General features: G+C 44.1%; 1 protein-coding gene across 3 annotated transcripts in view; it reads right to left on the bottom strand.

The window, feature by feature from the left end:
• The window catches only part of LOC106874718 (uncharacterized), a 75,106-nt gene that overhangs the window by 29,696 nt on the left and 17,446 nt on the right, over positions 1–27,964 (bottom strand). The window lies entirely within an intron of this gene.

Raw genomic sequence — 27,964 nt, 5'->3', positions numbered from 1 at the left:
TTCGTACGTACGTTCGTTTGTTCGTTCGTATGTACGTTCGTTCTTAAGTTAGTTCGTTCGTTCGTACGTTCGTACGTTCGTTCCTTCGTACGTTCGTATGTACGCACGTTCGTTCGTTCGATTGGTCGTTCATTCGTACGTACGTTCGTTCCTTCGTTCATTCGTTCCTATGTACATAGATCATTCGTTTGTATGTACGTACGTTCATTCGGTTGTTCGTTCGCTCGTACGTACGGATGCATGTACATGCTTTCGCTCGTTCGTTCGTTCGTTCGTTCGTTCGTTCGTACGTACGTACGTTCGTTCGTACGGTCGTTCGTTCGTTCATTCGTATGTATGTACGCACGTACCTACGTATGTTCGTTCGTCGGTTCATAATTTCGTTCGTTCGTTCGTTCCTTCATTTCTTTCGTACGTACGTACGTACGTACGTACGTACGTACGTTCATTCGTTTGTACGTTCGTACGTTCGTTCGTACGTAAGTATGTTCGTTTGCTCGTTCGTTCGTTCGTACGTATGTAGATGCGTTCCTTCGTTCGTTCGATCGTTCGTTCGTACGTTCGTACGTACGTGCGTTGTTCGTTCGTTCGTTCGGTCGTTCGTTCGTTCGTTCATTCGTACGTACATAAGTTCGTTCGTTCGTACGGACGCAATTACGGATGTACGTTCCTTCTTTCGTTAGTATGTACGTACGTACGTACGTTCGTTCGTTCGATCGTTCGTTCTTTCCTTCCTTCGTACGTACGTACGTACGTTCGTTCGTACGTACGTTCGTTTGTTCGTTCGTACGTACGTTCGTTCTTAGGTTAGTTCGTTCGTTCGTTCGTACGTTCGTTCCTTCGTACGTTCGTATGTACGCACGTTCGTTCGTATGTACGCACGTTCGTTCGTTCGATTGGTCGTTCATTCGTACGTACGTTCGTTCCTTCGTTCATTCGTTCCTATGTACATAGATCATTCATTTGTATGTACGTACGTTCATTCGGTTGTTCGTTCATTCGTACGTACGGATGCATGTACATGCTTTCGCTCGTTCGTTCGTTAGTTCGTTCGTACGTACGTACGTTCGTTCGTACGTTCATTCGTATGTATGTACGTACGTACCTACGTATGTTCGTAATTTCGTTCGTAATTTCGTACCTACGTATGTTCGTAATTTCAATATTTCGTTCGTTCGTTCGTTCCTTCATTTCTTTCGTATGTACGTACGTACGTTCATTCGTTTGTACGTTCGTACGTTCGTTCGTACGTAAGTATGTTCGTTTGCTCGTTCGTTCGTTCGTACGTATGTAGATGCGTTCCTTCGTTCGTTCGATCGTTCGTTCGTACGTTCGTACGTACGTGCGTTGTTCGTTCTTTCGTTAGTTCGTTCGGTCGTTCGTTCGTTCGTTCATTCGTACGTACATAAGTTCGTTCGTTCGTACGGACGCAATTACGGATGTACGTTCGTTCTTTCGTTAGTATGTACGTACGTACGTTCGTTCGTTCGTACGTACGTTCGTTCGTACGTACGTACATTCGTTCGTTCGTACGTACGTAAGTTCGTTCGTACGTAAGTTCGTTCGTTCGTACGTACGTACATTCGTTCGTTCGTTCGTACGTAAGTTCGTTCTTTCATTACTTCGTTCGTTCGTTCGTACGTACGTAATTACGTATGTATGTTCGTTCTTTCGTTAGTACGTACGTACGATTGTTCGTTCGTTTGTTTGTTCGTAGGTACGTACGTTCAATTGTTGGATCGTTCGTACGTACGTTCGTTCTTTCGTTTGTTTGTTCGATCGTTCGTTCGTTCGTTCGTACGTACGTACGTACGTACGTAAGTTCGTAAGTTCGTTAGTTCTTTCGTTCGTAGTACGTACGTTCATTCGTTTGTTCGTTCATTCGTTCGTTCGTTTGTACGTACGGACGTACATACGTATGTACGTACGTTCGTTCGTTCATTCGGTCGTTCGTACGTTCGTTCGTTCGGTCAATTACTCGTACTTACGTACGTTCGTTCCTTCGTACGTTCGTACGTACGTACGTTCTTTCGTCCGTTTGTTTTTTCGATCGTTCATTCGTACGTATATACGTACGTACGTATGTACGTTCGTTCTTTCGTTCGTTCGTTCGTTCCTTCCTTCATTTCGTTCGATCGTTCTTTCGTTCGTTCATTCGTACGTATGTACGTACGTACATATGTACGTTCGTTCGTTTGTTCCTTCATTTCGTTCGTTCGTTCGTTCGTACCTATGTATGTACCTACGTACGTTCGTTCGTTAGTTCGTTCGTTCCTTAGTAACTTCGTTCGTTCGTACGTACGTACGTGCGTTCCTGCGTTGTACATACGTACGTACGTTCATTTGTTTGTTCGTTCATTCGTTCTTTTGTACGTTCGTTTGGTCATTCGTACGAACGTATGTCCGTTTGTTCGTTCGTTCATTCGGCCGTTCGTTCGTTTATTCATTCGTTCGTTTATTCGTTCGTTCGTTCGTTCGATCGTTAATTCGTACGTACGTACGTACGTATGAACGTTCATTTGTTCGTTCGTTCGTTCGTTTGTACGTACGTACGTTCTCTCGTTCGTTCGTTCTTTTGCTTGTTCGTACGTTCGTTCGTTCGTTCGGTTATTCGTACGTACGTATGTACATGCGTTCTTTCGTTCTTTCGTTCGGTCGGTCCTTCGTTCGTTCGTACGTACGCATGTACGTTCGTTCGTTCGTTCGTTCTTTCGGTCGTACTTACGTACATAAGTACGTTCGTTCGTTCCTTCGTTCATTCGTTCCTATGTACATAGATCATTCGTTTGTATGTACGTACGTTCATTCGGTTGTTCGTTCACTCGTACGTACGGATGCATGTACATGCTTTCGTTCGTTCGTTCGTACGTACGTTCGTTCGTACGGTCGTTCGTTTGTTCGTTCGTACGTACGTTCGTTCTTAGGTTAGTTCGTTCGTTCGTTCGTACGTTCGTTCCTTCGTACGTTCGTATGTACGCACGTTCGTTCGTATGTACGCACGTTCGTTCGTTCGATTGGTCGTTCATTCGTACGTACGTTCGTTCCTTCGTTCATTCGTTCCTATGTACATAGATCATTCATTTGTATGTACGTACGTTCATTCGGTTGTTCGTTCACTCGTACGTACGGATGCATGTACATGCTTTCGCTCGTTCGTTCGTTAGTTCGTTCGTACGTTCATTCGTATGTATGTACGTACGTACCTACGTATGTTCGTAATTTCGTTCGTAATTTCGTACCTACGTATGTTCGTAATTTCAATATTTCGTTCGTTCGTTCGTTCCTTCATTTCTTTCGTATGTACGTACGTACGTTCATTCGTTTGTACGTTCGTTCGTACGTAAGTATGTTCGTTTGCTCGTTCGTTCGTTCGTACGTATGTAGATGCGTTCCTTCGTTCGTTCGATCGTTCGTTCGTACGTTCGTACGTACGTGCGTTGTTCGTTCTTTCGTTAGTTCGTTCGGTCGTTCGTTCGTTCGTTCATTCGTACGTACATAAGTTCGTTCGTTCGTACGGACGCAATTACGGATGTACGTTCGTTCTTTCGTTAGTATGTACGTACGTACGTTCGTTCGTTCGTACGTACGTTCGTTCGTACGTACGTACATTCGTTCGTTCGTACGTACGTAAGTTCGTTCGTACGTAAGTTCGTTCGTTCGTACGTACGTACATTCGTTCGTTCGTTCGTTCGTTCGTACGTAAGTTCGTTCTTTCATTACTTCGTTCGTTCGTTCGTACGTACGTAATTACGTATGTATGTTCGTTCTTTCGTTAGTACGTACGTACGATTGTTCGTTCGTTTGTTTGTTCGTAGGTACGTACGTTCAATTGTTGGATCGTTCGTACGTACGTTCGTTCTTTCGTTTGTTTGTTCGATCGTTCCTTCGCACGTACATACGTTCAATTGTTCGATCGTTCGTACATAGGTTCGTTTTTTCGTTCGTGCGTTCGATCGTTCGTGCGTTCGTTCGTTCGTTCGTACGTACGTACGTACGTACGTAAGTTCGTAAGTTCGTTAGTTCTTTCGTTCGTAGTACGTACGTTCATTCGTTTGTTCGTTCATTCGTTCGTTCGTTTGTACGTACGGACGTACATACGTATGTACGTACGTTCGTTCGTTCATTCGGTCGTTCGTACGTTCGTTCGTTCGGTCAATTACTCGTACTTACGTACGTTCGTTCCTTCGTACGTTCGTACGTACGTACGTTCTTTCGTCCGTTTGTTTTTTCGATCGTTCATTCGTACGTATATACGTACGTACGTATGTACGTTCGTTCTTTCGTTCGTTCGTTCGTTCCTTCCTTCATTTCGTTCGATCGTTCTTTCGTTCGTTCATTCGTACGTATGTACGTACGTACATATGTACGTTCGTTCGTTTGTTCCTTCATTTCGTTCGTTCGTTCGTTCGTACCTATGTATGTACCTACGTACGTTCGTTCGTTAGTTCGTTCGTTCCTTAGTAACTTCGTTCGTTCGTACGTACGTACGTGCGTTCCTGCGTTGTACATACGTACGTACGTTCATTTGTTTGTCCGTTCATTCGTTCGTTCGTTCTTTTGTACGTTCGTTTGGTCATTCGTACGAACGTATGTCCGTTTGTTCGTTCGTTCATTCGGCCGTTCGTTCGTTTATTCGTTCGTTCGTTTATTCGTTCGTTCGTTCGTTCGATCGTTAATTCGTACGTACGTACGTACGTACGTATGAACGTTCATTTGTTCGTTCGTTCGTTCGTTTGTACGTACGTACGTTCTCTCGTTCGTTCGTTCTTTTGCTTGTTCGTACGTTCGTTCGTTCGTTCGGTTATTCGTACGTACGTATGTACATGCGTTCTTTCGTTCTTTCGTTCGGTCGGTCCTTCGTTCGTTCGTACGTACGCATGTACGTTCGTTCGTTCGTTCGTTCTTTCGGTCGTACTTACGTACATAAGTACGTTCGTTCGTTCCTTCGTTCATTCGTTCCTATGTACATAGATCATTCGTTTGTATGTACGTACGTTCATTCGGTTGTTCGTTCACTCGTACGTACGGATGCATGTACATGCTTTCGTTCGTTCGTTCGTACGTACGTTCGTTCGTACGGTCGTTCGTTCGTTCGTTCGTTCATTCGTATGTATGTACCTACGTACGTACGTACGTATGAACGTTCATTTGTTCGTTCGTTCGTTCGTTTGTACGTACGTACGTTCTCTCGTTCGTTCGTTCTTTTGCTTGTTCGTACGTTCGTTCGTTCGTTCGGTTATTCGTACGTACGTATGTACATGCGTTCTTTCGTTCTTTCGTTCGTTCGTACGTACGCATGTACGTTCGTTCGTTCGTTCGTTCTTTCGGTCGTACTTACGTACATAAGTACGTTCGTTCGTTCCTTCGTTCATTCGTTCCTATGTACATAGATCATTCGTTTGTATGTACGTACGTTCATTCGGTTGTTCGTTCACTCGTACGTACGGATGCATGTACATGCTTTCGTTCGTTCGTTCGTACGAACGTATGTCCGTTTGTTCGTTCGTTCTTTTGCTTGTTCGTACGTTCGTTCGTTCGGTTATTCGTACGTACGTATGTACATGCGTTCTTTCGTTCGGTCGGTCCTTCGTTCGTTCGTACGTACGCATGTACGTTCGTTCGTTCGTTCGTTCTTTCGGTCGTACTTACGTACATAAGTACGTTCGTTCGTTCCTTCGTTCATTCGTTCCTATGTACATAGATCATTCGTTTGTATGTACGTACGTTCATTCGGTTGTTCGTTCACTCGTACGTACGGATGCATGTACATGCTTTCGTTCGTTCGTTCGTACGTACGTTCGTTCGTACGGTCGTTCGTTCGTTCGTTCGTTCATTCGTATGTATGTACCTACGTACGTTCGTTCGTTAGTTCGTTAGTTCGTTCGTTCCTTAGTATCTTCGTTCGTTCGTACGTACGTACGTACGTGCGTTCCTACGTTGTACATACGTACGTACGTTCATTCGTTTGTTCGTTCATTCGTTCGTTCGTTCTTTTGTACGTTCGTTTGGTCATTCGTACGAACGTATGTACGTACGTTTGTTCGTTCGTTCATTCGGCCGTTCGTTCGTTTATTCGTTCGTTCGATCGTTAATTCGTACGTACGTACGAACGTTCATTTGTTCGTTCGTTCGTTCGTTTGTACGTACGTACGTTCTCTCGTTCGTTCGTTCTTTTGTTTGTTCGTACGTTCGTTCGGTTGTTCGTACGTACGTATGTACATGTGTTCTTTCGTTCTTTCGTTCGGTCGGTCCTTCGTTCGTTCGTACGTACGCTCGTACGTTCGTTCGTTCGTTCTTTCGGTCGTACTTACGTACGTAAGTACGTTCGTTCCTTCGTTCATTCGTTCCTATGTACATAGATCATTCGTTTGTATGTACGTACGTTCATTCGGTTGTTCGTTCACACGTACGTAAGGATGCATGTACATGCTTTCGTTCGTTCGTTCGTTCGTTCGTACGTACGTACGTTCGTTCGTACGGTCGTTCGTTCGTTCGTTCGTTCATTCGTATGTATGTACGTACGTACATACATATTTTCGTTCGTCGGTTCATAATTTCGTTCGTTCGTTCCTTCCTTCATTTCTTTCGTTCGTTCGTTCTTTCGTTCCTTCGTACGTTTTTACGTTCCTACGTTCGTAATACGTACGTACGTACATTCGTTTGTTCGTTCATTCGTTCGTTCGTTTGTAGGTATGTACTACGTTCGATCAGTCATTCATACGATCGTATGTACGTACGTTTGTTCGTTTGTTCATTCGGTCGTTCGTACGTTCGTTCGATCGTTCGTTTGTCCGTTCGATCGTTAATTAGTTGGTACGTACTTGCGTTCGTTTGTCCGTTCGTACGTACGTACGTTCTTTCGTTCGTTCTCTCTTTTGTTTGTTCGTTCGTTCGTTCGGTCGTTCGTACGTACGTATGTACATACGTTCGTTCGTTCCTTCTTTCGTTCTTTCACTCGGTCGGTCGTACGTACGTTCGTTGGTTCGATCGTTAGTCCGTTCGTTCGTTCACTCACACGTACGTTCGTTCGTTAGTTCGTTCGTTCGTTAGTTCGTTCGTATGTTCGTTCCTTCGTACGTTCGTACGTAGGCACGTTCGTACGTAGGCACGTTCGTTCGTTTGGTCGTTCAATCATACGTATGTACGTACGTACGTAGGCACGTTCGTTCGTTCGTTCGTTTGGTCGTTCAATCGTACGTATGTACGTACGTTTGTTCCTTCCTTCATTTCATTCCTTCGTTCGTCCGTACGTACGTACGATCGTTCGTATGTACGTACGTTCATTCGGTCGTTCCTTCGCTCGTACGTACGGACGCATGTACATGTTTCGTTCCTTTGTTCGTTCGTTCGTATGTACGTACGTACGTACGTTCGTTCGTTCATTCGTTCGTTCGTTCGTTCATTCGTACGTACGTAAGTTCGGTCGTTCGTACGTACGTAATTACGTACGTACGTTCGTTCTTTCGTTCGTTTGTTCGTTCGTTCCTTCGTACGTACGTACGTTCAATTGTTCGATCGTTCGTACGTACGTACGTTCAATTGTTCGATCGTTCGTACGTACTTTCGTTCGTTCGTTAGTTCGTTCGTTCGTACGTACGTACGTACGTTCAATTATTCGATCGTTCGTACATACGTTCGTTCTTTCGTTCGTTCGTTTGGTCGTTCATTCGTACGTATGTACGTACGTAAATACGTACGTTCATTCGTACGTACGTTCGTTCGTTCGTACGTACGTACGTTCCTTCTTTGATTTAGTTCCTTCTTTGATTTCGTTCCTTCTTTGATTTCGTTCCTTCGTTCATTCGGTCGTCCCTACGCTCGTACGTCCGGACGTATGTACATGCTTTCGTTCGTCTGTTCGTTCGTACGTACGTACGGATGTGCGTTCCTACATTCGTACATACGTACGTACGTTCATTCGTTTGTTCGTTTGTTCTTTTGTACGTTCGTTCTGTCATTCGTATGTACGTACGTTTGTTCGTTCGTTCATTCGGTCGTTCGTACGTTCGTTCATTCGTTTGTTCGTTAATTCGTACGTACGTACGCACGTACGATCATTCATTTATTCGTTCGTTCGTTCGTTTGTACGTACGTACGTTCTTTCGTTCGTTCGTTCTTTTGTTTGTTAGTTCGTTCGTTCGTTCGGTTGTTCGTACGTACGTATGTACATGTGTTCTTTAGTTCTTTCTTTCGTTCGGTCGGTCCTTCGTTCTTTCGTACGTACGTTCGTTCTTTCGGTCGTACTTACGTACGTACGTTCTTTCGTTCGTTTGTTAGTATGTACGTTCAATCGTTAGTTCGTTCGTTCGTACGTACGTTACTTCCTTCTTTCATTTTGTTCCTTCATTCATTCGTTCGTTCGTATGTACGTACGTTCATTTGGTCGATCCTTCGCTCGTACGTACGGACGTATGTACATGCTTACGTTCGTTTGTTCATTCGTACGTACGTATATACCGACGTACGTTCGTTCGTTAGTTTGTTCGTTCCTTCGTTCGTTCGTTCGTACGTACGTACGTACGTACGTTCCTACGTTCGTACATACGTTCATTCGTTTGTTCGGTCATTCGTTCGTTCGTTTGTAGGTATGTACGTACGTTCGTTCAGTCATTCGTATGATCGTACGTTTGTTCGTTCGTTCATTCGTTCGTTCGTACGCACGTACGTTCTTTCGTTCGTACGTACGTAAGTTCGTTAGTTCGTTTGTCCGTACGTACGTAATTACGTAAGTACATTCGTTCTTTCATTAGTACGTACGTTCGTTCGTTCGTTCGTACGTTCGTTCTTTCGTTCGTTTGTTCGTTCGTTCCTTCGTACGTACGTACGTTCAATTGTTCGATAGTTCGTACGTACTTTCGTTCGTTCGTTTGATCGTTAGTTAGTTAGTTCGTTCGTACGTACGTACATACGTTCGCTCAATTGTTCGATCGTTCGTTCTTTCGTTCGTTTCTTCGTTCGTTTGGTCGTTCACTCGTACGTATGTACATATGTACATACGTACGTTCGTTCGTACGTACGTTCCTTCCTTCTTTGATTTCGTTCCTTCATTCATTCGTTCGTTCGTATGTACGTACGTTCATTCGGTCGATCCTTCGCTCGTACGTACGGACGTATGTACATGCTTACGTTCGTTTGTTCGTTCGTACGTACGTATGTACCTACACTACGTTCGTTCGTTAGTTTGTTCGTTCGTTCGTTCGTTCGTACGTACGGACGTCCTTACGTTCGTACATACGTACGTACGTTCATTCGTTTGTTCGTTAATTCGTTCGTTCGTTTGTAGGTATGTACGTACGTTCGTTCAGTCATTCGTACGATCGTACGTTTGTTCGTTCGGTCGTTCGATCGTTCGTTCGTTCGTCCGTTCGATCGTTAATTCGTTGGTACGTACGTTCGTTCGTTCGTTCGTACGTACGTTCGTTTGTTCGTTCGTATGTACGTTCGTTCTTAAGTTAGTTCGTTCGTTCGTACGTTCGTTCCTTCGTACGTTCGTATGTACGCACGTTCGTTCGTTCGATTGGTCGTTCATTCGTACGTACGTTCGTTCCTTCGTTCATTCGTTCCTATGTACATAGATCATTCGTTTGTATGTACGTACGTTCATTCGGTTGTTCGTTCGCTCGTACGTACGGATGCATGTACATGCTTTCGCTCGTTCGTTCGTTCGTTCGTTCGTTCGTACGTACGTACGTTCGTTCGTACGGTCGTTCGTTCGTTCATTCGTATGTATGTACGCACGTACCTACGTATGTTCGTTCGTCGGTTCATAATTTCGTTCGTTCGTTCGTTCCTTCATTTCTTTCGTACGTACGTACGTACGTACGTACGTACGTACGTACGTACGTTCATTCGTTTGTACGTTCGTACGTTCGTTCGTACGTAAGTATGTTCGTTTGCTCGTTCGTTCGTTCGTACGTATGTAGATGCGTTCCTTCGTTCGTTCGATCGTTCGTTCGTACGTTCGTACGTACGTGCGTTGTTCCTTCGTTCGTTCGGTCGTTCGTTCGTTCGTTCATTCGTACGTACATAAGTTCGTTCGTTCGTACGGACGCAATTACGGATGTACGTTCCTTCTTTCGTTAGTATGTACGTACGTACGTACGTTCGTTCGATCGTTCGTTCTTTCCTTCCTTCGTACGTACGTACGTACGTTCGTTCGTACGTACGTTCGTTTGTTCGTTCGTACGTACGTACGTTCTTAGGTTAGTTCGTTCGTTCGTTCGTACGTTCGTTCCTTCGTACGTTCGTATGTACGCACGTTCGTTCGTATGTACGCACGTTCGTTCGTTCGATTGGTCGTTCATTCGTACGTACGTTCGTTCCTTCGTTCATTCGTTCCTATGTACATAGATCATTCATTTGTATGTACGTACGTTCATTCGGTTGTTCGTTCACTCGTACGTACGGATGCATGTCCATGCTTTCGCTCGTTCGTTCGTTAGTTCGTTCGTACGTACGTACGTTCGTTCGTACGTTCATTCGTACGTATGTACGTACGTACCTACGTATGTTCGTAATTTCGTTCGTAATTTCGTACCTACGTATGTTCGTAATTTCAATATTTCGTTCGTTCGTTCGTTCCTTCATTTCTTTCGTATGTACGTACGTACGTTCATTCGTTTGTACGTTCGTACGTTCGTTCGTACGTAAGTATGTTCGTTTGCTCGTTCGTTCGTTCGTACGTATGTAGATGCGTTCCTTCGTTCGTTCGATCGTTCGTTCGTACGTTCGTACGTACGTGCGTTGTTCGTTCTTTCGTTAGTTCGTTCGGTCGTTCGTTCGTTCGTTCATTCGTACGTACATAAGTTCGTTCGTTCGTACGGACGCAATTACGGATGTACGTTCGTTCTTTCGTTAGTATGTACGTACGTACGTTCGTTCGTTCGTACGTACGTTCGTTCGTACGTACGTACATTCGTTCGTTCGTACGTACGTAAGTTCGTTCGTACGTAAGTTCGTTCGTTCGTACGTACGTACATTCGTTCGTTCGTTCGTTCGTTCGTACGTAAGTTCGTTCTTTCATTACTTCGTTCGTTCGTTTGTACGTACGTAATTACGTATGTATGTTCGTTCTTTCGTTAGTACGTACGTACGATTGTTCGTTCGTTTGTTTGTTCGTAGGTACGTACGTTCAATTGTTGGATCGTTCGTACGTACGTTCGTTCTTTCGTTTGTTTGTTCGATCGTTCCTTCGCACGTACATACGTTCAATTGTTCGATCGTTCGTACATAGGTTCGTTTTTTCGTTCGTGCGTTCGATCGTTCGTGCGTTCGTTCGTTCGTTCGTTCGTACGTACGTACGTACGTACGTACGTAAGTTCGTAAGTTCGTTAGTTCTTTCGTTCGTAGTACGTACGTTCATTCGTTTGTTCGTTCATTCGTTCGTTCGTTTGTACGTACGGACGTACATACGTATGTACGTACGTTCGTTCGTTCATTCGGTCGTTCGTACGTTCGTTCGTTCGGTCAATTACTCGTTCTTACGTACGTTCGTTCCTTCGTACGTTCGTACGTACGTACGTTCTTTCGTCCGTTTGTTTTTTCGATCGTTCATTCGTACGTATATACGTACGTACGTACGTATGTACGTTCGTTCTTTCGTTCGTTCGTTCGTTCCTTCCTTCATTTCGTTCGATCGTTCTTTCGTTCGTTCATTCGTACGTATGTACGTACGTACATATGTACGTTCGTTCGTTTGTTCCTTCATTTCGTTCGTTCGTTCGTTCGTACCTATGTATGTACCTACGTACGTTCGTTCGTTAGTTCGTTCCTTAGTAACTTCGTTCGTTCGTACGTACGTACGTGCGTTCCTGCGTTGTACATACGTACGTACGTTCATTTGTTTGTTCGTTCATTCGTTCGTTCGTTCTTTTGTACGTTCGTTTGGTCATTCGTACGAACGTATGTCCGTTTGTTCGTTCGTTCATTCGGCCGTTCGTTCGTTTATTCGTTCGTTCGTTCGTTCGATCGTTAATTCGTACGTACGTACGTACGTATGAACGTTCATTTGTTCGTTCGTTCGTTCGTTTGTACGTACGTACGTTCTCTCGTTCGTTCGTTCTTTTGCTTGTTCGTACGTTCGTTCGTTCGTTCGGTTATTCGTACGTACGTATGTACATGCGTTCTTTCGTTCTTTCGTTCGGTCGGTCCTTCGTTCGTTCGTACGTTCGTTCGTTCGTTCGTTCTTTCGGTCGTACTTACGTACATAAGTACGTTCGTTCGTTCCTTCGTTCATTCGTTCCTTCGTTCATTCGTTCCTATGTACATAGATCATTCGTTTGTATGTACGTACGTTCATTCGGTTGTTCGTTCACTCGTACGTACGGATGCATGTACATGCTTTCGTTCGTTCGTTCGTACGTACGTTCGTTCGTACGGTCGTTCGTTCGTTCATTCGTATGTATGTACCTACGTACGTTCGTTCGTTAGTTCGTTAGTTCGTTCGTTCCTTAGTATCTTCGTTCGTTCGTACGTACGTACGTACGTGCGTTCCTACGTTGTACATACGTACGTACGTTCATTCGTTTGTTCGTTCATTCGTTCGTTCGTTCTTTTGTACGTTCGTTTGGTCATTCGTACGAACGTATGTACGTACGTTTGTTCGTTCGTTCATTCGGCCGTTCGTTCGTTTATTCGTTCGTTCGATCGTTAATTCGTACGTACGTACGAACGTTCATTTGTTCGTTCGTTCGTTCGTTTGTACGTACGTACGTTCTCTCGTTCGTTCGTTCTTTTGTTTGTTCGTACGTTCGTTCGGTTGTTCGTACGTACGTATGTACATGTGTTCTTTCGTTCTTTCGTTCGGTCGGTCCTTCGTTCGTTCGTACGTACGCTCGTACGTTCGTTCGTTCGTTCTTTCGGTCGTACTTACGTACGTAAGTACGTTCGTTCCTTCGTTCATTCGTTCCTATGTACATAGATCATTCGTTTGTATGTACGTACGTTCATTCGGTTGTTCGTTCACACGTACGTAAGGATGCATGTACATGCTTTCGTTCGTTCGTTCGTACGTACGTTCGTTCGTACGGTCGTTCGTTCGTTCGTTCGTTCATTCGTATGTATGTACGTACGTACATACATATTTTCGTTCGTCGGTTCATAATTTCGTTCGTTCGTTCCTTCCTTCATTTCTTTCGTTCGTTCGTTCTTTCGTTCCTTCGTACGTTTTTACGTTCCTACGTTCGTAATACGTACGTACGTACATTCGTTTGTTCGTTCATTCGTTCGTTCGTTTGTAGGTATGTACTACGTTCGATCAGTCATTCGTACGATCGTATGTACGTACGTTTGTTCGTTTGTTCATTCGGTCGTTCGTACGTTCGTTCGATCGTTCGTTTGTCCGTTCGATCGTTAATTAGTTGGTACGTACTTGCGTTCGTTTGTCCGTTCGTACGTACGTACGTTCTTTCGTTCGTTCTCTCTTTTGTTTGTTCGTTCGTTCGTTCGGTCGTTCGTACGTACGTATGTACATACGTTCGTTCGTTCCTTCTTTCGTTCTTTCACTCGGTCGGTCGTACGTACGTTCGTTGGTTCGATCGTTAGTCCGTTCGTTCGTTCGTTTGTTCTTTCGGTCGTACTTACGTATGTGCGTACGTTCGTTCTCTCGTTCGTTCGTTTGTTCGTTCATTCACGTTCTTTCGATCGTTCATACGTACGTACATTCATTCGTTAGTTCGTTCGTATGTTCGTTCCTTCGTACGTTCGTACGTAGGCACGTTCGTACGTAGGCACGTTCGTTCGTTTGGTCGTTCAATCATACGTATGTACGTACGTACGTAGGCACGTTCGTTCGTTCGTTCGTTTGGTCGTTCAATCGTACGTATGTACGTACGTTTGTTCCTTCCTTCATTTCATTCCTTCGTTCGTCCGTACGTACGTACGATCGTTCGTATGTACGTACGTTCATTCGGTCGTTCCTTCGCTCGTACGTACGGACGTATGTACATGTTTCGTTCCTTTGTTCGTTCGTTCGTATGTACGTACGTACGTACGTTCGTTCGTTCATTCGTTCGTTCGTTCGTTCATTCGTACGTACGTAAGTTCGGTCGTTCGTACGTACGTAATTACGTACGTACGTTCGTTCTTTCGTTCGTTTGTTCGTTCGTTCCTTCGTACGTACGTACGTTCAATTGTTCGATCGTTCGTACGTACTTTCGTTCGTTCGTTAGTTCGTTCGTTCGTACGTACGTACGTACGTTCAATTATTCGATCGTTCGTACATACGTTCGTTCTTTCGTTTGGTCGTTCATTCGTACGTATGTACGTACGTAAATACGTACGTTCATTCGTACGTACGTTCGTTCGTTCGTACGTACGTACGTTCCTTCTTTGATTTAGTTCCTTCTTTGATTTCGTTCCTTCGTTCATTCGGTCGTCCCTACGCTCGTACGTCCGGACGTATGTACATGCTTTCGTTCGTCTTTTCGTTCGTACGTACGTACGGATGTGCGTTCCTACATTCGTACATACGTACGTACGTTCATTCGTTTGTTCGTTCGTTCTTTTGTACGTTCGTTCTGTCATTCGTATGTACGTACGTTTGTTCGTTCGTTCATTCGGTCGTTCGTACGTTCGTTCATTCGTTTGTTCGTTAATTCGTACGTACGTACGCACGTACGATCGTTCATTTATTCGTTCGTTCGTTCGTTTGTACGTACGTACGTTCTTTCGTTCGTTCGTTCTTTTGTTTGTTAGTTCGTTCGTTCGTTCGGTTGTTCGTACGTACGTATGTACATGTGTTCTTTAGTTCTTTCTTTCGTTCGGTCGGTCCTTCGTTCTTTCGTACGTACGTTCGTTCGTTCGTTCGATCGTTCTTTCGGTCGTACTTACGTACGTACGTTCTTTCGTTCGTTTGTTAGTACGTACGTTCAATCGTTAGTTCGTTCGTTCGTACGTACGTTACTTCCTTCTTTCATTTTGTTCCTTCATTCATTCGTTCGTTCGTATGTACGTACGTTCATTTGGTCGATCCTTCGCTCGTACGTACGTACGTATGTACATGCTTACGTTCGTTTGTTCATTCGTACGTACGTATATACCTACGTACGTTCGTTCGTTAGTTTGTTCGTTCCTTCGTTCGTTCGTTCGTACGTACGTACGTACGTTCCTACGTTCGTACATACGTTCATTCGTTTGTTCGGTCATTCGTTCGTTCGTTTGTAGGTATGTACGTACGTTCGTTCAGTCATTCGTATGATCGTACGTTTGTTCGTTCGTTCATTCGTTCGTTCGTACGCACGTTCTTTTGTTCGTACGTACGTAAGTTCGTTAGTTCGTTTGTCCGTACGTACGTAATTACGTACATTCGTTCTTTCATTAGTACGTACGTACGTTCGTTCGTTCGTTCGTTCGTACGTTCGTTCTTTCGTTCGTTTGTTCGTTCGTTCCTTCGTACGTACGTACGTTCAATTGTTCGATAGTTCGTACGTACTTTCGTTCGTTCGTTTGATCGTTAGTTAGTTAGTTCGTTCGTACGTACGTACATACGTTCGCTCAATTGTTCGATCGTTCGTTCTTTCGTTCGTTTCTTCGTTCGTTTGGTCGTTCATTCGTACGTATGTACATATGTACATACGTACGTTCGTTCGTACGTTCGTTCCTTCCTTCTTTCATTTCGTTCCTTCATTCATTCGTTCGTTCGTATGTACGTACGTTCATTCGGTCGATCCTTCGCTCGTACGTACGGACGTATGTACATGCTTAGTTCGTTTGTTCGTTCGTACGTACGTATGTACCTACACTACGTTCGTTCGTTAGTTTGTTCGTTCCTTCGTTCGTTCGTACGTACGGACGTCCTTACGTTCGTACATACGTACGTACGTTCATTCGTTTGTAGGTATGTACGTACGTTCGTTCAGTCATTCGTACGATCGTACGTTTGTTCGTTCGGTCGTTCGATCGTTCGTTCGTTCGTCCGTTCGATCGTTAATTCGTTGGTACGTACGTTCGTTCGTTCGTTCGTACGTACGTTCGTTCGTTCGTTCGCTCTTTTGTTTGTTCGTTCATTCGTTCGTTCGTACGTACGTATGTTCGTTCGTTCGGTCGTTCGTACGTACGTATGTACATATGTTCGTTCTTTCTTTCGTTCTTTCGCTCGGTCGGTCGTTCGTTCGTACGTAAGTACGTACGTTCGTTCGATCGTTAGTCCGTTCTTTCGTTCGTTCATTCGTACGTACGTTCGTTCGTTAGTTCGTTCTTTCGTACGTTCGTACGTACGCACGTTCGTTCGTTTGTTTGTTCGTTCGTTTGTTTGGTCGTTCATTCATAGGTATGTACGTCCGTTCGTACGTACGTTTGTTCCTTCCTTCATTTCGTTCCTTCGTTCGTTCGTTCGTATGTACGTACGTTCATTCGGTCGTTCCTTCGCTCATACGTACGGACGTATGTACATGCTTTCGTTCCTTTGTTCATTCGTTCGTACGTACGTACGTACGTTCGTCCGTTCGTTCGTTCGTTCGTTTGTTCGTTCATTCGTACGTACGTAATTCGTTAGTTCGTTCGTTCGTATGTACGTATATTCATTCGGTCGTCCCTTCGCTCGTACGTACGGACGTATGTACATGCTTTCGTTCGTTCGTACGTACGTACGTACATACGTTTCTACGTTCGTACATACGTACGTACGTTCATTCATGTGTTCGTTCATTCGTTTGTTCGTTTGTACGTACATTCGTTTGTACGTACGTACGTACGTTCGTTCGGTCATTCGTACGAACGTATGTACGTAGATTGTTCCTCCGTTCATGCGGTCGTTCGTACGTTCGTTCATTTGTTCGTTAGTTCGTTCGTTCGATCGTTAATTCGCACGTACGTACGTTCGTTCTTTCTTTCGTTCGATCATTTGCTTGTTCGTTCGTTCGTTCGTTCGTTCTTACGTACTTACGTACGTACGTTCGTTCGTTCGTTTGTTCGTTCGGTCGTTCCTACGTACGTATGTACATACGTTTGTTCTTTCTTTTGTTCTTTCGTTCGGTCGGTCGTTCGTTCATTCATACGTACGCACATTCGTTCGTTCCTTTGGTCGTTCATTCATACGTATATACGCACGTAATACGTACGTACGTTCCTTCGTACGTACGTTCCTTCGTACGTACGTTCGTTCCTTTGATCGTTCATTCATACGTATGTACGCACGTACATACGTACGTTCCTTCGTACGTACGTTCGTTCCTTCGTTTATTCGTTCGATCGTGCGTACGTACGTTCGTTCGTTCGTATGTAAGTACGTTCATTCGGTTGTTCCTTCACTCGTACGTACGGACGTATGTACATGCTTTTGTTCGTTTGTTTGTTCGTTCGTAAGTACGTACGTTCGTTCATTCGTTCGTTCTTTTGTTCGTTCATTCGTACGTACGTTCGATCGTTCGTACGTACGTAAGTTCGTTACTTTGTTCGTTCGTACATACGTAATTACGTATGTACGTTTGTTCTTATATTAGTACGTACGTACGTACGTTCATTCTTTCGTTCGTTCCTTCGTACGTACGTACGTTCAATTGTTCGATTGTTCGTACGTACTTTAGTTCTTTCGTTCGTTTGTTCGTTCGTACGTACGTACGTACGTTCAATTGTTCGATCGTTCGTACGTACGTCCGTTTTTTCGTTCGTTTGTTCGTTCGTTCGTACGTACGAACATTCATTTGCTAGTTCGTTCGTACGTTCGTTCGTTTGGTCGTTCATTCATACGGATGTACGTACGTACATGCGTACGTTCGTTCGTACGTATGTTCGTTCGTTCTTTCGTTCGTTCGTTCGTTCATTCATTCGTACGTACGTACGTTCGTTATTTCATTAGTACGTACGTCCGTACGTTCTTTCGTTCGTTTGTTCGTCCCTTCTTTCGCACGTACGTACGTTCGTTCGATTGTTCAATTGTTCGATTATTCAATTGTTCGATCAATTGTTCTTTCGTTCGTTCGTTCGTATGTACGTATATTCATTCGGTCGTCCCTTCGCTCGTACGTACGGACGTATGTACATGCTATCGTTCATCTGTTCGTTCGTACGTAAATATGTACCTACGTACGTTCTTTCGTTAGTTCGTTCGTTTCTTTGTTCGTTTGTACGTACGTAAGTACGCACGTTCCTACGTTCGTGCATACGTACGTACGTTCATTCGATTGTTCGTTCCTTCGTGCATTCATTTGTACGTACGTACGTTCGTTCGGTCATTCGTATGAACGTATGTACGTACGTATATTCGTTCGTTCATTCGGTCGCTCATACGTTCCTTCGTTCGTTCTTTCGATCTTTTATTTGTTCGTGCGTTCGTTCGGTCGTTTGTACGTTCGTACGTACGCACATTCGTTCGTTCCTTTGGTCGTTCATTCATACGTATGTACTACGTACGTTCCTTCGTACGTACGTTCGTACGTACGTTCGTTCATACGTACGTTCCTTCCTTCCTTCATTTCGTTCGTTCGTTCGTTCGTACGTACGTACGATCTTTCGTTCGTATGTACGTACATTCATTCAGTCGTTCCTTCACTCGTACGTACGGACTTATGTACATGCTTTCGTTCGTTTGTTCGTTCGTTCGTTTGTTCGTTCGTTCATTCGTACGTTCGTTCATACGAACGTAATTACGTATGTACGTTCGTTCTTTCATTAATACGAACGTACGTACGTTCATTCTTTCGTTCGTTCGTTCGCACGTTCCTTCGTACGTACGTACGTTCAATTGTTCGAACGTTTGTACGTACTTTCGTTCGTTCATTTGTACGTACGTACGTACGTTCAATTGTTCGATCGTTCATACGTACGTACGTACGTTCAATTGTTCGTTTCTTCGTCCGTTCCTTCGTACGTACGTACGTACATTCATTCATTAGTTCGGTCGTACGTTCGTTCCTTCGTACGTTCGTTCGTTCGTTTGGTCGTTCATTCATACGTATGTACGTACATACATACGTACGTTTGTTCGTACGTACGTTCGTTCGTACGTACGTTTGTACCTTCCTTCATTTCGTTCCTTCGTTCATTCGTCCGTTCGTTCGTACGTACGATCGTCGGTTCGTATGTACGTACGTTCATTCGGTCGTTCGTTCGCTTGTACGTACAGACGGATGAACATGCTTTCGTTCCTTTGTTCGTTCGTTCGTACGTACGTACGTTCGTTCGTTCGTATGTACGTAATTGCGTATGTACGTTCGTTCGTACGTATGTTCGTTCTTTCGTTCGTTCCTTCGAACGTACGTACGTTCAATGGTTCGATCGTTCGTACGTACTTTCGTTCGTTCTTTCGATCGTTAGTTAGTTCGTTCGTTCGTACGTACGCTCGTTCGTACGTTCCTTCTTCCATTTCATTCGTTCGCTCGCTCGTTCGTTCATTCGAACGTTCTTTCGCTCGTTCGTTCTTCTGTTCGTTCGGTCGGTCGGTCGTTCGTACGTTCGTTCGTACGTACGCACATTCGCTCGTTCCTTTGGTCGTTTATTCATACGTATGTACGTACTTACATACGTACGCACGTACGTTCGTTTGTTCCTTCATTTCGTTCCTTCGCTCGTACGTACGGACATATGTACATGCTTTCGTTCGTATGTTCGAACGTTCCTACGTACGATCGTTCGTTCGTTCATTCGTTCTTTCGTTCGTTCGTTCATTCGTACGTACGTACGTTCGTTCGTTCATTCTTTCGTTCCTTCGTACGTACGTTGGTTCTTTCGTTCGTTTGTTCCTTCGTACATACGTACGTTCAATTGTTCGATCGTTCGTACGTGCTTTCGTTCGATCGTTCGTTCGTTCTTTCGTTCAATCGTTCGTACGTACGTACGTTCAATTCTTCGATCGTTCGTTTGTTTGTTCATTCGTTCCTTCGTACGTACGTACGTTCATTCGTTTGTTCGTTCATTCGTTCGTTCGTTCGTTCGTTTGTACGTACGTACGTTCTTTCGGTCATTCGTTCGTTCGTACGTTTGTTCGTTCGTTCAATCGCTCGTACTTATGTACGTACGTTCGTTTCTTTCTTTCGTGCGTTTCTTCCTTCTTTCGTTCTTTTATTCGTTCCTTCATTTCGTTCGTTCGATCTTTCGTTCGGTCGTACGTACGTACGTTCATTCGTTCGTTTGTTTCTTTCGTTCGTTCGTATGTTCCTTCTTTCGTTCGTTCTTTCCTTCATTTTGTTCGTTCGTGCTTTCGTTCTTTCATTTGTTCGTTTTCTAGTTCGTTCGTTCGTACGTACGGACGTCTGTACATGCGGTCGTTCGTACTTATGTACGTACGAACACACGTTCGTTCATTCGTTCCTTCGTTTCTTTGTTCGTTCGATCGTTCGTTCCTTCGTGCGTTCGTACGTATGTACGTTCGTTCGTTCGTTCGTTATTTCTTTCATTCGTTCTTTTATTCGTACGTACATTCGTTCATTCGTTCGTACGTACGTTCGTTCATTCGTTCGTTCGTACGTACGTACGTACGTTCGTTCGCTCGTTCGTTAGTTCTTTCTTTCTTTCGTACGTACGTTCGTTCGTTCGTTAGTTCTTTCCTTCGTTCGTTCCTTCATTCGTTAGTTTGTTCGTTCGTTCGTTCGTACGTACGTTTGTTCGTTCATTCGTTCGTTCTTTCGTTCGTTCGTTCGTTCGTTCGTTATTTCTTGCCTACATAAATACATACATACGTACGTACATTCGTTCGTTCGTTCGTACGTATGGACTACCTACGTACGTTCGTTCTTACGTACGTACGTAATTATGAACGAACCAACCAACCAACGAACGAACCAAAGAACGAAGGTACGTACGTACGAACGAACGAACGAACGAAATTAAGAAACGAACGAACGAAAGATCGAAAGAAGGAACAAACGAACGAACGAAAGAAACAAACGAACGAAGGAACGAACGAACGAACAAACAAACAAAAGAACGAACGAACGAAAGAACGTACTTACGTACGAACGAACGAACGTACGTACGAACGATCGTACGTATGAACGAACGTACGTACGAACAAACGTCCATATGTACATACGTACACACGTACGAATGATCGACCAAACGAACGAATGAACGAACGTGCGTACGTACGTACGAACTCACGAACTCACGTACGTATGTGCGTATGTACATATCTATGAATGAACGACCAAATGAACGAACGAACGTGCGTACGTACGAACGAATGAATGTACGTACGTACGTACGAACGAACGACCGAACGTAACAACGAACGTACGTACGTACGTAAGTACGAATAAACGAACAAACGAAAGAACGAAAGAACGAACGTACCTACGTACAAACAAACGAACGAACGAACGTACACACGTACGTAAGTACGACCGAAAGAACGAACGAGCGATCGAACTAACGAACGAACGATCGAACTAACGAACGAACGTACGTACGAATGAACGAACGAACGGTCTAACGGTGGAACGAACGAACGTACGTACGTAAGTACGAACGAACGAACGACGGAACGAAAGAACGAACGAACGTATGTACATACGCACGTAAGAACTACCGAACGAAGGAACGAACGAAAGAACGAACGAACGTAAGTACGTACGTACGAACAAACGAACAAACAAACAAACAAAAGAATGAACGAACGAAAGAACGTACTTACGTACGAACGAACGAACGAACGTACGTACGTACGTACCAACGAATTAACGATCGAACAGACAATCGAAGGAACGACCGAACGAAGGAACGAACATAGTGTAGGTACATACATATGTACGAACGAACAAACGAACGTAAGCATGTACATACGTCCGTACGTACAAGCGAAAGATCGACCGAATGAACATACGTACATACGAATGTACGAATGAACGAAATGAAAGAAGGAACGAACGAACGGACGTATGAACGAAAGTACGTCGAACGAACGTACGTACGAATAAACGTGCGTATGTACATACGTATGAATGAACGACCAAACGAACGAATGAACGAACGTGCGTACGTACGAACTTACGAAGGGACGAACGTACGAACGAACTGACGAATGAACGTACGTATGTACGTACGTACTAACAAACGAACGAACGTACGTACGTACGTACGAACTAACGAAAGAACAAAGGTACATACGTAATTACGTACGTACGAACGAACGAACGAAAGAAAGAACGAACAAAGGAAGGAAGGAACGAAGGAACGATCGAACTAACGAACGAACGTAGTGTAGGTACATACGTACGTACGAACGAACAAACGAACGTAAGCATGTACATACATCCGTACGTACGAGCGAAGGATCGACCAAATGAACGTACGTACATACGAACGTACGAATGAACGAAATGAAAGAAGGAACGAACGTACGTATGAACGAACGAGCGTACGAAATAACGAACGAAATTACGTACTTACGTACGTACGAACGAACGAACGAACGAACGAACGAAAGTACGTACCAACGAATGAACGATCGAACGAACGAACGATTGAACGAACGAATGTAGGTACGTACGTACGTACGAACGAACAAACGAACGTACGCATCTACATACGTACGAACGAACGTACATACGTACGAATGATCGAACGAAAGAACGAACGAACGTACGTACGTACGAACGTACGTACGAACGTACGTACGAACGTATGTACGTACGAAAGTACGATGGAACGAACGTACGAACGTAGGTACATACGTACGTATGAACGTACAAACGAATGTAAGCATGTACATATGTCCGTACGCACGAGCGAAGGATCGACCGAATGACCGTACGTACGTACCTACAAACGAACGAACGAATAAACGAACAAACGAATGAACGTACGTACGTATGTATGAACGTAAGAACGTACGTACGAACGAACGAACGAATGAACAAAGGAACGAACGAACTAACGAACGAACGTACGTACGAACGAACAAACGAACGTAAGCATGTACATACATCCGTACGTACGAGCGAAAGATCGACCGAATGAACGTACGTACATACGAAGGAACGAAATGAAAGAAGGAACGAACGTACATACGAACGAACATACGTATGTACATACGTACGTACGTACGAACGTAGGTACGTACATACGGTCGTAAGAATGACCGAACGAACGTACGTACGTATGTACGAACATAAGCATGTACATACGTCCGTACGTACGAGCGAAGGATCGACCGAATGAACGTACGTACATACGAACGTACGAATGAACAAAATGAAAGAAGGAACGAACGTACGAATGAACGAACGTACGTACGAACGAACGTAAGTACGAACAAACGTACGTATGTACATACGTACGAATGAACGACCAAACGAACGAACGAACGAACGTGCGTACGTACGAACGTACGAGTGAACGAACGTACGCAGGAACGAACGTACGAACGAACTAACGAATGAACGTACGTGCTAACAAACGAACGAACGTACTTAAGTACGTACGTACGAATGAACAAACGAACGTACGTACGTACGAACGAACGAATGGACGTACGTACGTACTAACGAAAGAACGAACGATCGAACGAATGAAAGAACGAACGTACGAACGAACGAACGAAATTACGTACGTACGAACGAACGAAATTACGTACGTACGAACGAAAGATCGAACGAACGAACGAACGATTGAACGAACGAACGTAGGTACGTACGTCCGAACGAACAAACGAACGTACGCATCTACATACGTACGAACGAACGAACGAGCAAACGTACGTACGTACATACGTACGAATGATCGAAGGAAAGAGCGAACGAACGAACGAACGTACGTTCGTACGTACGAAAGAACGAACGTAGGAACGAACGAACGTAGGTACGTACATACGGTCGTAAGAATGACTGAACGAACGTACGTACGTATGTACGAACGTAGGAACGTATGTACGTACGTACAAAGGAAGGAAGGAAGGAACGAACGAACGAACGTAGTGTAGGTACATACGTACGTACGGACGAACAAACGAACGAACACATCTACATACGTCCGTACGTTCGAGCGAAGGATCGACCGAATGAACGTACGTACATACGAACGTACGAATAAACGAAATAAAAGAAGGAACGAACGTACGTACGAACGAACGTACGTACGAACGAACGTACGAATGAACGAACGTACGTACGAACGAACGTAAGTACGAACAAACGTACGTATGTACATACGTACGAATGAATGACCAAACGAACGAACGTACGAAGGAAGGAACTAACGAAGGAACGAACGAACTAACGAATGAACGTACGTATGTACGTACATGCTAACAAACGAACGAACGTACGTAAGTACGTACGTACGAATGAACAAATGAACGTACGTACGAACGAACGAATGGACGTACGTACGTACTAACGAAAGAACGAACGTACATACGTAATTACGTACGTGCGAACGAACTAACTTACATACGTACAAACGAACGAACGAACGTACGTACGAACGAACGTACGTACGAACGAACGTACGTACGAACGAACGTACGTACGAACAAACGAACGAACAAATCAACGAACGAATGAAAGAACGAACGAACGCATGTACGTACGAACGTACGTACGAAGGAACGAACGAACGAACGAAAGTAAGTAAGTACGAACGTAAGAACGAACGAATGAACGAGCGTACGAAATAACGAACGAAATTACGTACGTACGTACGAACGAACGAACAAACGAACGAACGAAAGTACGTATGTACGTACGAACGAACGATCGAACGAACGATCAAACGAACGAATGAACAAACGATCGTAGGTACGTACGTACGAACGAACAAACGAACGAACGCATCTACATACGTACGAACGAATGAACCAGCAAACGTACGTACGTACATACGTACGAATGATCGAACGAAAGAACGTACGTACGAAAGTACGAAGGAACGAACGTACGAACAAACGAACGTAGGTACGTACGTACGTACCAGCGAACAAACGAACGAACACATCTACATACGTACGAACGAATGAACCAACGAACGAACGAACGAACGAGCGAAACGAACGAACGAACGAACGAATGAACAACAAATGAAAGCATGTACATACGTCCGTACGTACGAGCGGAGAAACGACCGAATGAACGTACGTACATACGAACAAACGATCGTACGTATGTACGAACGAACGAATGATCGAAATGAAGGAAGGAACGAATGTACGTACGAACGTATGTACATACGTACGAATGAACGACCAAACGAACGAACGCACGTTGTTCGTACGTACGTATGTACATACGTTCGTTCGTTCTTTCGTTCGGTCGGTCGTTGGTTCGTTCGTACGTATGTACTTACACTCGTTCGTTTGTCCGTTCGTTCGTTCATTCGTACGTACTTTCTTTCGTAAGTTCGTTCGTTCTTTCGGTCGTAGTTACGTACGTGCGTACGCTCGTTCGTTCGTTCGTACGATGGTTCTTTCGTTCGTTCGTTTGTTCGTGCGTTCGTACGTACGTACGATCGTTCGTTCGTATGTACGGTCCATCGCTCGAAGGAAGAATCGCTCGAACGAACGAACGAACGAACGTAGGTACGTACGTACGAACGAACAAATGAATGAACGCATCTATATACGTACGAACGAACGAACGAGCAAACGTACGTACGGATGATCGAACGAACGAACGAACGTACGTACGTACGAAAGTACGAAGGAACGAACGTACGAACGAACGAACGTAGGTACGTACGTACCAACGAACAAACGAACGAACACATCTACATACGTACGAACGAACCAGCGAACGTACGTACGTACATACGTACGAATGAACGAACGAAAGAACGAACGAACGTACGTACGTACGAACGAAAGAACGAGCGAACGAACGAAGGAGCGAAACGAACGAACGAACGAATGAAAGAACTAACGAACTTACGTACGTAAGTACGAACGAACGAAAGTACGTAAGTATGTACGTACGAACAAACGAACGATCGAACGAATAAACGAACGCATCTGCAAACGTCCGTACGTACGAACGAATGAACGAGCAAACGAACGTACAAAGGAAAGAACGAACGAAATGAAGGAACGAACGAACGAACGAAAGAATGTACGAACGAATGTACGTATGTGCGTACGTACATACGTACGAACGAACGAACGAACGTGCGTACGTATGAACGTACGTACGTACGAACGTACGAAGGAACGAAGGTACGTATGTACATACGTCCGTATGTACGAGCGAAGGAACGACCGAATGAACCTAAGTATGAGCGATTGAACGAACGATCGAACGAACGAACGTAGGTACGTACGAACGAACAAACGAACGAACGCATCTGCAAACGTCCGTACGCATCTGCAAACGAATGAACGAGCAAACGAACGTACGTACGTACGAACGAACGTACTAACGTACAAACGAATGAACGTACGTACGTACATACGAACGAACGAACGTACATACTAAGAAAGGAAAAAACGAACGATCGAACGAATTAATGTACGTACGTACGTACTAACGAAAGAACGAACGTACATACGTACGAACGAACGAACGAACGAATGAAAGAACGAATGTACGTACGAACGAACGAACGTACGTACGAACGAACGAACGAAAGTACGTAAGTATGTACGTACGAACGAACGAACGAACAAACAAACGAATGCATCTGCAAACGTCCGTACGTACGAACGAATGAACGAGCAAACGAACGTACGTACGTACGAACGAACGTACGTATGTACATACGTCCGTACGTACGAGCGAAGGAACGACCGAATGAACGTAAGTATGAGCGATTGAACGAACGATCGAACGAACGAACCTACGTACGTACGAACGAACAAACGAATGAACGAGCGAAATGAACGATCGAACGAACATACGTACGTACGAACGAACGAAAGCATGTACATACGTCCGTACGTACGAGTGAAGGAACGACCGAATGAACGTACGTACGTACGAATGAACGAAATGAAGGAAGGAAGGAACGTACGTACATACGTACGAATGAACGACCAAACGAACGAACGAACGTACGTACGAAGGAACGAACGAACGTGCGTATGAATGAACGAACGAACGTACGTACGAACGAACGAAAGATCGTACTACGAACGAACGACCGAACGAACAAACGTACGTACATACGTTCTTACGAATGACCGAACGAACATACGTACGTACGAACGAACGAACGTAGGTACATACGAACGAACGAAAGCATGTACATACGTTAATTCGTACGTACGTACGTTAATTCGTACGTACGTACGTTCGTTGGTTTGATCGTTCGGTCGTACCTTCGTACGTACGTTCGTTCATTCGTTCGTTCGTTCGTACGTACGTATGTTCGTTCGTACGTACGTACATACGTTCTTTCGTTCAATCGTTCGTTTGTTCGTACTACGTTCTTTCGTTTCTTCGTTTGTTCGTTCGTTCGATAGTAAAGAGGAAAACCAATCATTAAATTAATGTTTACTTCTGGCCAAGAAAGACTATTTGCAGAATTTAGATGAATCAAAAATAGCATGGAGTAAGTTTCGTTATTAGATTTCATCAGTAAAGTTTAACAGCTGCTCCCAGATTTTCTATGACTAGAGTGGTACATGAGACTTAGTCAAGTAGTTGCTAGCATAATATATGAAACTTGTACATGATCACCTGCTGGAAATAGCAGCCAAAGTCCCTCGTCTTTAACCTGAACAAAAACAACAGTTATTGAAACACTTATTTACTTCATCAGTAGTCCTCCAACAATTCTGTTTAGCCACTGGACTGCAGCAGATTATTAATTCTGCTGTAGAGTATACTCGATGCCTCTTGAGGGTCTTACTTTGATTTAGTTGTACAACATGAAAAATGCTCTTTGATGAAATTGTGATCAAAGCTGAAATGCAAGTAATGACAGTAATGACTGCACTGTATTACGAATATCCTCATGACACTGGCAGCACTTGCATCTGCAAATTGTTTGTGTGCAGAAATGATATTTCCATAACTGTGCACTGGGACCCAAAATGTGAGAGAACACTATGAAATTGTTGGAGAAAATGGATAAAGTATTTATTATGATTTTCCTTTTTTTGATT

The sequence above is a fragment of the Octopus bimaculoides genome, chromosome 9, assembly GCF_046866305.1.
Source record: "Octopus bimaculoides isolate indiv1 chromosome 9, ASM4686630v1, whole genome shotgun sequence".
Classification (NCBI taxonomy): Eukaryota; Metazoa; Mollusca; class Cephalopoda; order Octopoda; family Octopodidae; genus Octopus; species Octopus bimaculoides.
The sequence above is the reverse complement of the archived record's forward strand: the minus strand, read 5'-3'. Positions and strand labels throughout refer to the sequence as shown.